A 9,299-nucleotide genomic window follows, 5' to 3' on the forward strand; every position below is an offset into this window, starting at 1 on the left:
TTTTAAAAAAAAAAAAAAAAAAAAAAAAAAAAAAAAAAAAGTTTTTGTTACATTTTTTTTCTCTAAAGAAAATTCATGCTTTAAATAAAATCCAAAGACATACCCTTTCACCACTGGTGCAGAATGAGCAAAAAGGATTCTTTTTACTTGAGAATTTGTTTCTGATTTAAACAAACAAGTCTAAGTTTAAATAAAGAATAAAAAAAGTACCCAGGTTGTTATCTGTGCTTCTTCTGCAAGCAGAGAGACAACTCTTTACGAAAATCCAGCATACCAAAAGGCAGGTTTCAATTTTGAAGTTGTGTCCCTGTGCTAGGCAGCCTGAGCAGTGAGCTCCCAGAGACGCAGATAGCGATGCACAGAAAGAGGCTCTATGTGAGGCATTTGTGCTTACGTTGATCTCTGTGCTCCTGTTTGTGGAAAACACGCCGACATACACGCACACACGCACGCACACACTCACACATCTTTTGTGGTCTGGACTTTGAAAGGAAAACTTTGTGCTGCTAAAATGTAGATTCTGGAGACAAATAGATGCTTGCTTTCACTTCCGTAGCCAAATGTCAACAGAAACGGTCTCCTTTCCCCCGTTTCCTCTTCCCCGAAAGTGTGAGAGCCTTCTCCCTGTCATCCTCATCCTCCTCCTGCTTCAAAGGGAACTTCGAAGACTGTGAACGCAGGTTCCTCCCGCCGCCTTCGGGCTTCTCCTCCCAAGGCTGAAGCCGCTCATCGACTCTGCAAGAGACTGGAGCATCCTGAGAGACGAACGTGGGTTTCATTTTTTAGCGGGACTCTTTTATTTTTACAGATTTTTGGTTTTAGTTTGATGAAAGACTAGATCCTGAACTGTTGTACATATTTCTAACTAGGCTAATGCACAGTGCAAATTCCTTTTTTAATTGTTTTTTAAGTAGACGATACTAAAGAGAGTACCATCTAATATTCCTACCAGTATCCAGTTGTAGCATAAGGTGTCAAAAATGAAAACAAGTACACAAAATGTGTTTGCTGTTTTAACAAACTGTTTTCTTTTAACGAAAGTTCTTGTATTTCTCCCCGTGTTTGAGATGAACATTTTTTAAATTCTAAAGTTGTACAGTTTTGTTTTTCCATTATTTTATCTTGTTTGTAATTCTATGAAATATATATATATATATTTTTTGCCATTTAACTGTTGTATGTTACTCTGTCTGTATCATATAGAAATTTTTTGTTTGTTCTGTTTTTTGATTATGTGATACAAGTTAACAATTTAACACTAGCTTTATCTGTCAAATTCTGCGAGGTCTCTTTTTGAAATCCTTTTGTTGGTTTTGTTTTGTTTTTTTGTTTTTGTTTTTTGTTTTTTTAATTATATTGCTTGGTCATAGTGCAATTTCCCTCTCCTTCTTCCCCCTCCTCCTTCCCACCCACTAAAAGGTTTTATAAATTCATTTCCTTGTATTTTTTGTAAATGTTTCTAGAGACTTCCAGTGCGAGGTTGCCTCCTCCTCTCGCAGTCCCCGCGCTATGGGGTGGGATGGCCACGGGATGCGGCCGCCCAAGGCCGACAGCTGGGACTGGAAGCCCCCTGCCCGGCAGCCCTAAGGGACCCCGTGTCCCAGCCCCGTGCCCGCAGAGCCACGGTGGGAGCAGGGTTGGCCCCACGGAGCCTTTTTGAGATCTGCCCCAGGGCGAGCATGCCCCTCGTAAGTGAAGGTCGGCAGGCCAGGGCCCAGGCAGAGCGGGGCAAGCGGGGCATGAGGAAAAGATTTTAAACTTAGCATTGAGCGGGTTTCTGTTTTATTTTTAATAAAAAGCTTTTTTAAGTGGTGAAGATGGCCAAAGTTTCATACAACTGAGAATAAAGTAAGGTGTAAGGCGAGTGTTGGGGCCACCTGTGCCCGCTGGGCAGGTGGGGTGGGAGCTGGCAAGGGAGGCACCGGCACGGCCAGCACACTCAGTGTTCGTGGAAATATATTTTGCTTTAGAAAAAAAAAAAAAAAAAAACTTTTAAATAGAAGCAGAAATTGGGTTGATTGGTTGGTTGGTTGGTTGGCTGGTTGGTTGGTTGGTTGGTTGGTTTATTGGCGCTGAGATACTGCCCACTGTGAATCACAAAGTTTTGACTATTTTTTTTGGTTTTATTTCTGGGGGGCGAGTTTGGGTAGAACAGAAAGCATAAATGAGGTGAAGAGGGATATGAACAGCCTTTGCAATGTACAAAAAATAGAGCAAGTGAAACCAAAAATGATGTTCTTGGTGTTTTTCTATGATGTAGTCTTGTTAGCTTTTTTTGTTACTGTAACAATGCTGATCTCGAACTGTACCAAAATACATGGAGACTAACAGAAACAGAAACCACATGGAACTTTCAAAACTTCAAAAATATTTGTCACAAAAGACTTTGTTGTCATAGTTGAGTTGACTGTAGATGGTAATTGAATATACTCCTTTGGAAATATTTCATCACGTATGTTTCCTGCTCATTGTGATACATTAAAAAAAAAAAAAGAAAAAAAAAAAAAAAAAAAAAAAAAGAGCAAAAGCTCTCGTCTCCAATGTCCCCGCTTGTGCGGTGCAGGGTCTGCGTCGGGTGGGTGAGCGGCGCGCGGCACGGCGGGACTCATGCGTCCACCTGAGGCCGCGCACCCACGCCGACGGGCGGGTGCTCGCACGGAGCCACGTGCGTGTGTGCACAAACCCTCGTGCCGCGCCGGCGCATGCACAGGCACACGCACATCCGCTTTCTTCCCGAAGCACCTGGGTGTCCGAGGACCCGCCAGTGTGGAAGTGCTTGGGCTGATGCTATGAATTAATGTGAACGTGGAAGTAATGAGCCAAATAGCACAATTCATATTATGGCTTTGGGATGCATTGTGTATGAAAAAGACATTATAAGTGCATTCAATTTTACTAAATGATTGTGTAAGAATTCTGGGCGTACTGCTGTAATTAATGGTTAAAGGCAAAGCATGATGCCCATAGGAGTTGAGGTCCTCTTAAAACCTGTAAACTAGAAGCGAACTAGAATCGCCATGTCTTCTTCTACTGATTAAACCAAAAGGAGACGAAGGTAAGAAAGGTGAGTAGCTGATTCACTACTCCTACCTTTACTTGTGGTACCTCTATCTCCAGAGCAGAGCTTGAGCAGGGACAAACACTTTTGAAACTACCAACTGTTAAAAGCACATTTATTTTACCAAAATTGGCCCCTCGCAGCAGAAAATGTTTGAAATTCATTAGTAAAGGCCAGGGGCTAATTCATCTCTAATTTATAACTGCAGCAATAAATAATTAAAAAAAAAAAAATAAAATAAGGTGGGATGAGAAGTCTGTTTAGTGTGGGTGTCTTTGGATGGTCTGCTGCTGCCTTCGCAGCGAGGGGCTTCCTCTGCCTGGGGGAGCAGGAGCCCGGAGCTGCCGAGTGCAGCTCAGCCATAGCAAGGAGGTTGTAGGGAGGAAACCTTGCAGCTAGTGAGGACATGGGGGCGTTCTTTAATTAATGAGGTCAGAACATTGACTTGCAAGCCACTAAGTTCAATAATATGGTTGCTGATGCGCCTTCATGAAAAAGAAAAAAATAATGTACTGATTCAGGCTCCAAAAATACATGAATTACGAAATAAAGCAGGTCAAAATTGCCAAGCCCCCAGTTACTCCTGGCAGTGCGGTCTAACCTAACCAAGTCATCCAGGACTTAGCCCAAGTACGCAGCCCTGGGAGGAGGAGGTGCTGCTCCTCCAGGCCCTGGGACAGCGCGAGCAAGTACACTCGAATGCGACCTTCAGCTCAGCACCCCAAAGCCATCAACAGCAACAAAATCATCCTGACTGTGTAGTGGGCAGCCTTTGGGGCTTTTGTAGCTTTGTGTAATGGCTCGATGTTGCTTGCAGATTTTTCCTTGTCAAATAAATTCCCTTTAGAAGCTCTATAGAAGAGCTTGACTGGATTTTCCACTAGTAAGTGCACAGGGCTCTTCGAGGATAGCCTATACTTCTGGCATATGGAGCTGCAGTACTTCCAGGAGACACAATCTAGCAGGCCACGTATCTTTTCCACAATTCAAGTTACGAAGTGTGCATATTTGTTAGCTAGCCTCATATTTGTTAAAAATGTTTTTAGTGTGCTTTGTTGGTGGTGGTGGTTTTTTTTTTTTGGGATGGGGGGGGGGGGGGGCAGAAGGAAGGTGTTTGTTTTTTTAATGAAGAGTGCCATTTTTGTGTTGAAACATGACAGATTTGTCCAGGACAAACTGGACGTTTTTATCAAGTGCTTTTAATAGCTAACATCGGTCAGGCACCATTTTAAATGTTCCAGTGCAGGTCAGAAAATAATGTATTTACACTTCAGCTTTAGACAGTTGTGAAAAATTCCGAGGCTCAGCCATGAATGAGGCACGCTTCAAGCACACGGGGTACCTGCGCATGCAAGCTCACAGCAGGATGCAGCGTGCCCCCCTCACCAGGGATGGTGGGACCTTGCACAGCCTTCCCTGAATGTGGCGGGGCCGGGCTCTGCTCAGTGCCTGCTCTTCTTAGATCAAGTAAAATCCAGGTGTTTTTTTGGTTTGTTCGGTTTCTTTTGTCCAGATGCATGGACAACTCATGCATCTTCTTTCCTTGGCTGGTGCACAGCACCGCAGCTGACACCTGAGGGGGCTTTTGTGGTAAAAGGGAGCAGCAGCTCCCTCAGCCATGCCCGCCTGCCAGCTGTTCGCTCGATGGAGAGCTGCTGGTTGTTAGAGGTGTGTGGCCACACGTCGGGCTTGCTTTGGGAGAAGCAGCAGAATAGGGGAGATAATGGCTGCAGAGTTGGAGGTGTGCAAACCTTCTGGACAAAACCTGAGCGTATTTTGGGAAGAACAGGTCTGGTATGGTACAGGCAGGCTGCATCTATTGGGATTTATCACCAAGCTCAGAGCACAGGTACAAAAGCACTGAGCCCAGGCATTTGGCAGCAATACGGCTGCAAACCAAAAAAATCAAAGAGCAGACAGCGAGCAGAAGGGGGGTGTTCAGGTGCAAAGGTTCCTCCTCTCCTCCCTGCCCGAGGGAAAGCCAAGCCCCCTGACTCAGCCACAGTTTCCCATCCCCGTGGACAGCAGCCAAGACGCTGGCACAGGGTCTGCTCCTCTCCAGCACCGGGCTGCCTGGTCCTGTCCCTGTATCAGGCATTGCATTTCCTCTCTGCTGTGAGCCTAAACAGGTGGGGATCTGGATGGCCTCCTAGCTGATTTGTTGTGGTATTTTTGTTTTGTTGTTGTTTTATAATGGAAAAAATCCATTCTGCATTTTCTACAAACAGATGCGACTGCAGCAGGAATGGGGTCACCAGCACTACTATTCCACTGGTGTTTGCACTGTACTGCATTAATGACTTCAGTGTTGTACAGAGACCTGCAGTTTTGTAAGTTTATTATGTAACATTGCTATTTATTCCTAGGTTGAATTCCAGTTTAAAACAGCTATGCTTGAGAAAGCATCTCTCTAATGCTCAGAAAGGTGTAAACAGCTAGTATCTGCACAAGCTGCAAACTAAAAACCGCTGCGAGTGCCTATCTCTTTAGAGCAGTGCATCAGCTGAAATTGTGCAAACCTCTCATAGAAATAAAAAGGTTTTTCTATGCTGTGATTCTGGTAAGAGGAGACTGGGAGTGATTTTTCTTAATAACTGCCATCACCTTAAAGACAAGAAAGAGACTTAGCTCTTACTAGTACACTCTTACAGGCCAAAAGAAATAATAATAATAATAATAATAATAAAAACAGAACAATGATGTCTTGTCTACTCAAGACAAAAATATTGCAGATGGGTTTTGAGCAGAGTTGCTGTCTGGAGGATGCTTCCACCTTCCAGTACAGCTTGTGGTTTGCTGTTGTTCACAGAGGAGAAGAGGGGACTTTGCCACCTGCACAGGGCTCAGCTGTGCTGGGGAAGTGGCCCGGGCAATCCCCACCATGGACCCAGGCTCCAGGTGAGGCAGCAAGGACAAATCTCAGTGCCACCAAGTGACAGAAGGGCCGCATTTGTAGATGTGCCTTGGACATAAAGAGGCTGATCCCTGGGACTCAAGCAAGACCAAAAGAAACCCCCAAACCCTGCCAACTCCCAGCGAGACCATGAGGAAGTGTCTGCCTTTGCTGCAGGAGCCTGGCGCCCACTGCATCACGAGAACATTGGTGGGGGAGGGAACACGGATGGACAGAGAGGGACTGGTCCTGCAGCCCTCACTGTCACAGCAGCCCATGGGCAGCATGGACCCCGTCCATCTGCCCCCCTCCCCCCCGTCTCTCCCAAGAGCAGCAGATCTGGCCATGTCACTTCTGCAGCCAGGTCCCTGCCGAACTGAGCAGGGTCCTGCATTAACCTCTTTGCTAAATGACATGTGAAGTCTGCTAAGAAAGCTGGCTTGTCTAATGCAGACAGATGCTCTGAGAAACTGCCACCAGGCTCAGGCTGTGCCAGCAGTGGTGAAGGGTTAACTCCATCAGTACTTAAACTACAAATGTGGAGCCCATTCTCTCCTCCAAGCTCGTTAACAATGTACACCTGATGATCTAAAGCACTGGAGAGTCATTTTAATTAACGCTCTGCCAGAGGGGATGTGGTGAAGACACTGATTTCACTCCAATGACTTTCTATTTTGGTATATTGCAGAATCGGTGCATTACTTCCCTGGGCTGATGTGGTGAGCTAATCCAACGACAGCTGCACAGGCTCTCCCGGGGCAGCTCAGTGCCGAGGTGCTGCCACCATCCCTGGCCGAGGACGTGGCTCCCCACCAGGCTGCACAGCACTGGCCCCAGTGGCTCGTCCCCGCTGTATCCATGCTTGGTCCCTGGTGGGACAAGGCTGCCCGCCCCTACCACCAGTGGGGCACGGGCGCAGAGCAGAAACTACAGGCAAAGCCTGAGGTGGGGGCACCCAGCTGTGCCCCTGTCTCTGCTGGCCGCAGGCAGATGCAGCCCCCCCGAGGGAGCCCAAGCTGCGGAGGAGCTGCTGCCGGCAGAGCTCCAGCTCTCCCGCGGCCTCTGCGGTGATGGAAGAGAGACTTCACACTGCGCCCCAGAGAAAAGATAGCGGTACCTATAAATGGTATTGTGCTGTTGGTTAGATGGTAGCATGATGTTACTTAATTAATGTTTTAATACCCTAGGCATCTTCTGTGCCGTATAATTCATATCGATTCAGCTGTGAGCATGTTCAGTTAAAAAGACTCTCTTTCCTAAGCAAACTTTCAATTATATTGAATTGTCACAGCAAAAAAGGGCCTTTTCTCAGCATGGGGGAAGGGATTCACTACCATACTGCTGCCGGCCTGGCCAGGCACACATGTGCCCAAGCCTACACAGTCATGCACACAGCGCACACCTCCCCAGCCCCCTGAGCCACTGGTGCCAACTCCAGCACTGCAACACTGCCAGGCGTCACCATACCCAGTCAGCCGTGGCAGTGGGGTTCCCTCCAGCCTGAGTCCAGGAAAGCAGCCTGTCCTCTCCAGCTGCTGCTGGGCCCTGGGGAGGTCGGTCTTAGCCCTGTGCCAGAGCCTGCCACCAGCGTGGGTACGCACTCCTCTGTGTATCCTCTTGATACGCAGCCACCCCTGACAGTGCCATGGAAGCAAAATCACCAGCACCCAGCAAAGCAGTGCTTGGAGGTGCTGGCATTTTTTTTTTTTTTTAAGGATATGTTTGCTTTCAGCAATGGAAGAACATCTGGTTATTCTGGGAAGAGAAAATGTCCCTGTGAGCAGAGAGACATGGCACATTGACTCAGCCACGTGTGTCTTGGCAGCTTTGTCACCAGCCACAGTCACAGCCCTTGCCTGCCAGCCCTGCTGAGCTCATCGTGACCAGGATGTTGGGGGGGACATGCAGGCTGCTCCCAAAACAAGCCGTCCTTCTACTGGGGAGCTTTATTAAAGCCTTCTACCTGGTTTTGTAAGTAACAAGGAAAATACAAAAATTCTGTATTTTCATTACTCCTTATTTTGACAGTCCACTGAACAAAAACACAAAGCGCATCTCCTGCTGCCCCTTGCTCCCTGGCTCTGCCTCTTTCTCCCATGGAGTTCAAATTAAAGAAGGCGAAAATTGAAGCTGTTGTACGCAAGGCGATTGCAACATGCATATTTGATTTTTATGATGGATCTAAATTGCTGAATAAGGCCGTGGAACAAAGGGAGACTGCGGCTTCCTGCCCATCACAGACAGGCAGCCACTGCAGAACAAAAGCGCCAGCCATTAGGGGCTCAGCAGGGAGACACATTATATAAATGACTTTGTTTCTCTGCCCCTTCCCCCCCACGGGGTGCTCCGATTGGAGCTGGGGGGCTCCTGATTTGCACAACCCGGGGAGAGCACGCGGCTGGTGCGGAGCTGCAGCCATGACCCAGTGTGCTGCAGGGGGCCCAGCGCCCGCAGCCGCCCCCGCCCCGGGTGAGCCAGCCGTGGCCATGTCCTGCCTTCCCTCTCCTCTTGCAGTGTGCTGCAACGTCCACGTCCCTCCTGCTGCCAGGGCCATAGGTGCCAGTGCTGGCATCCCCAGGGCCACGCAGTGCTCCGGGTTGCAGGACGGCTGTGGCAGTGTGGGAGCCCCCGGCAGTGTGGCGGCCGTGGTGCCATGTTGCAAGGACACCCCTCATGCCTTGGGTGGCACATTGACAGGCACCAGCACTGTGTGGCCCTGGGTGAGGGCCAGGCAAGGCAGCTCTAGTGGTTCCACAGTGGTTCTGGCATGGCGCTGTGTGCAGATGGACAGCCCGCTCCCCAGGACAGTGTTTGCGGGCCCGGCCGGGCGAGGGGACGAAGCTGCCCCAGTGGCAGTGGCAGGCCATGCACCCCGCCAGGGCCGCTGCTCTGACCTCACGCTCACAGCAAATGCTTCCCGTGCTCAGTACAAGGCACTCATGAAGGAGGCGTCGGGCGGAAGATCTGCGACTTCTCAGTCTGCAGCGGAAAGCACTTGACAGGGAGGGCTCTGGTTAGGATCAGGGCGAGGGCTTCCCACCGCTTCCTTGGAGCTGGCAGGAGAGGAAGGCTACAGTGAGCTGGTGGGCTCCTTGGCAAGGGTGGCAGAGAAGCACCATGAGGCCATTTCTGCCAGACTTGCTGGAGAGAAAACACTAGAAACTATGCTCAGAAAATCAGCTGCCAGCTTGCACTATTTTCTGCCCAAAGCAAATCTCGGTGTTTTCCTCCCTGAGCTGCGTGCAGCCTCCATGCATAGCGACCCCCAAGAAAAGCCCTTGCTCAGTGCAGGTCCCCTCCTGCCGTGCTGGTGCCACAGCGGGCAGCACGGGGCTGGCAGTCCCCATG

At 48.8% G+C, this 9,299-nt stretch overlaps 1 long non-coding RNA gene across 2 annotated transcripts; it reads left to right on the forward strand.

The window, feature by feature from the left end:
- Window positions 1-26: 26 nt before the first annotated feature.
- LOC118172621 lies at window positions 27-8,541 on the forward strand. Of its 2 annotated transcripts, XR_004753786.1 has the most exons (3): window positions 27-3,064; window positions 5,287-5,388; window positions 6,640-8,541. It is a non-coding gene; the product is annotated as an uncharacterized LOC118172621 (long non-coding RNA). The 2 variants fall into 2 exon arrangements; XR_004753785.1 differs by lacking the exon at window positions 6,640-8,541 and having other exon boundaries at window positions 5,287-5,720.
- Window positions 8,542-9,299: the final 758 nt, after the last annotated feature.

This window comes from Oxyura jamaicensis, chromosome 11, assembly GCF_011077185.1.
Source record: "Oxyura jamaicensis isolate SHBP4307 breed ruddy duck chromosome 11, BPBGC_Ojam_1.0, whole genome shotgun sequence".
In the NCBI taxonomy this organism is placed as follows: Eukaryota; Metazoa; Chordata; class Aves; order Anseriformes; family Anatidae; genus Oxyura; species Oxyura jamaicensis.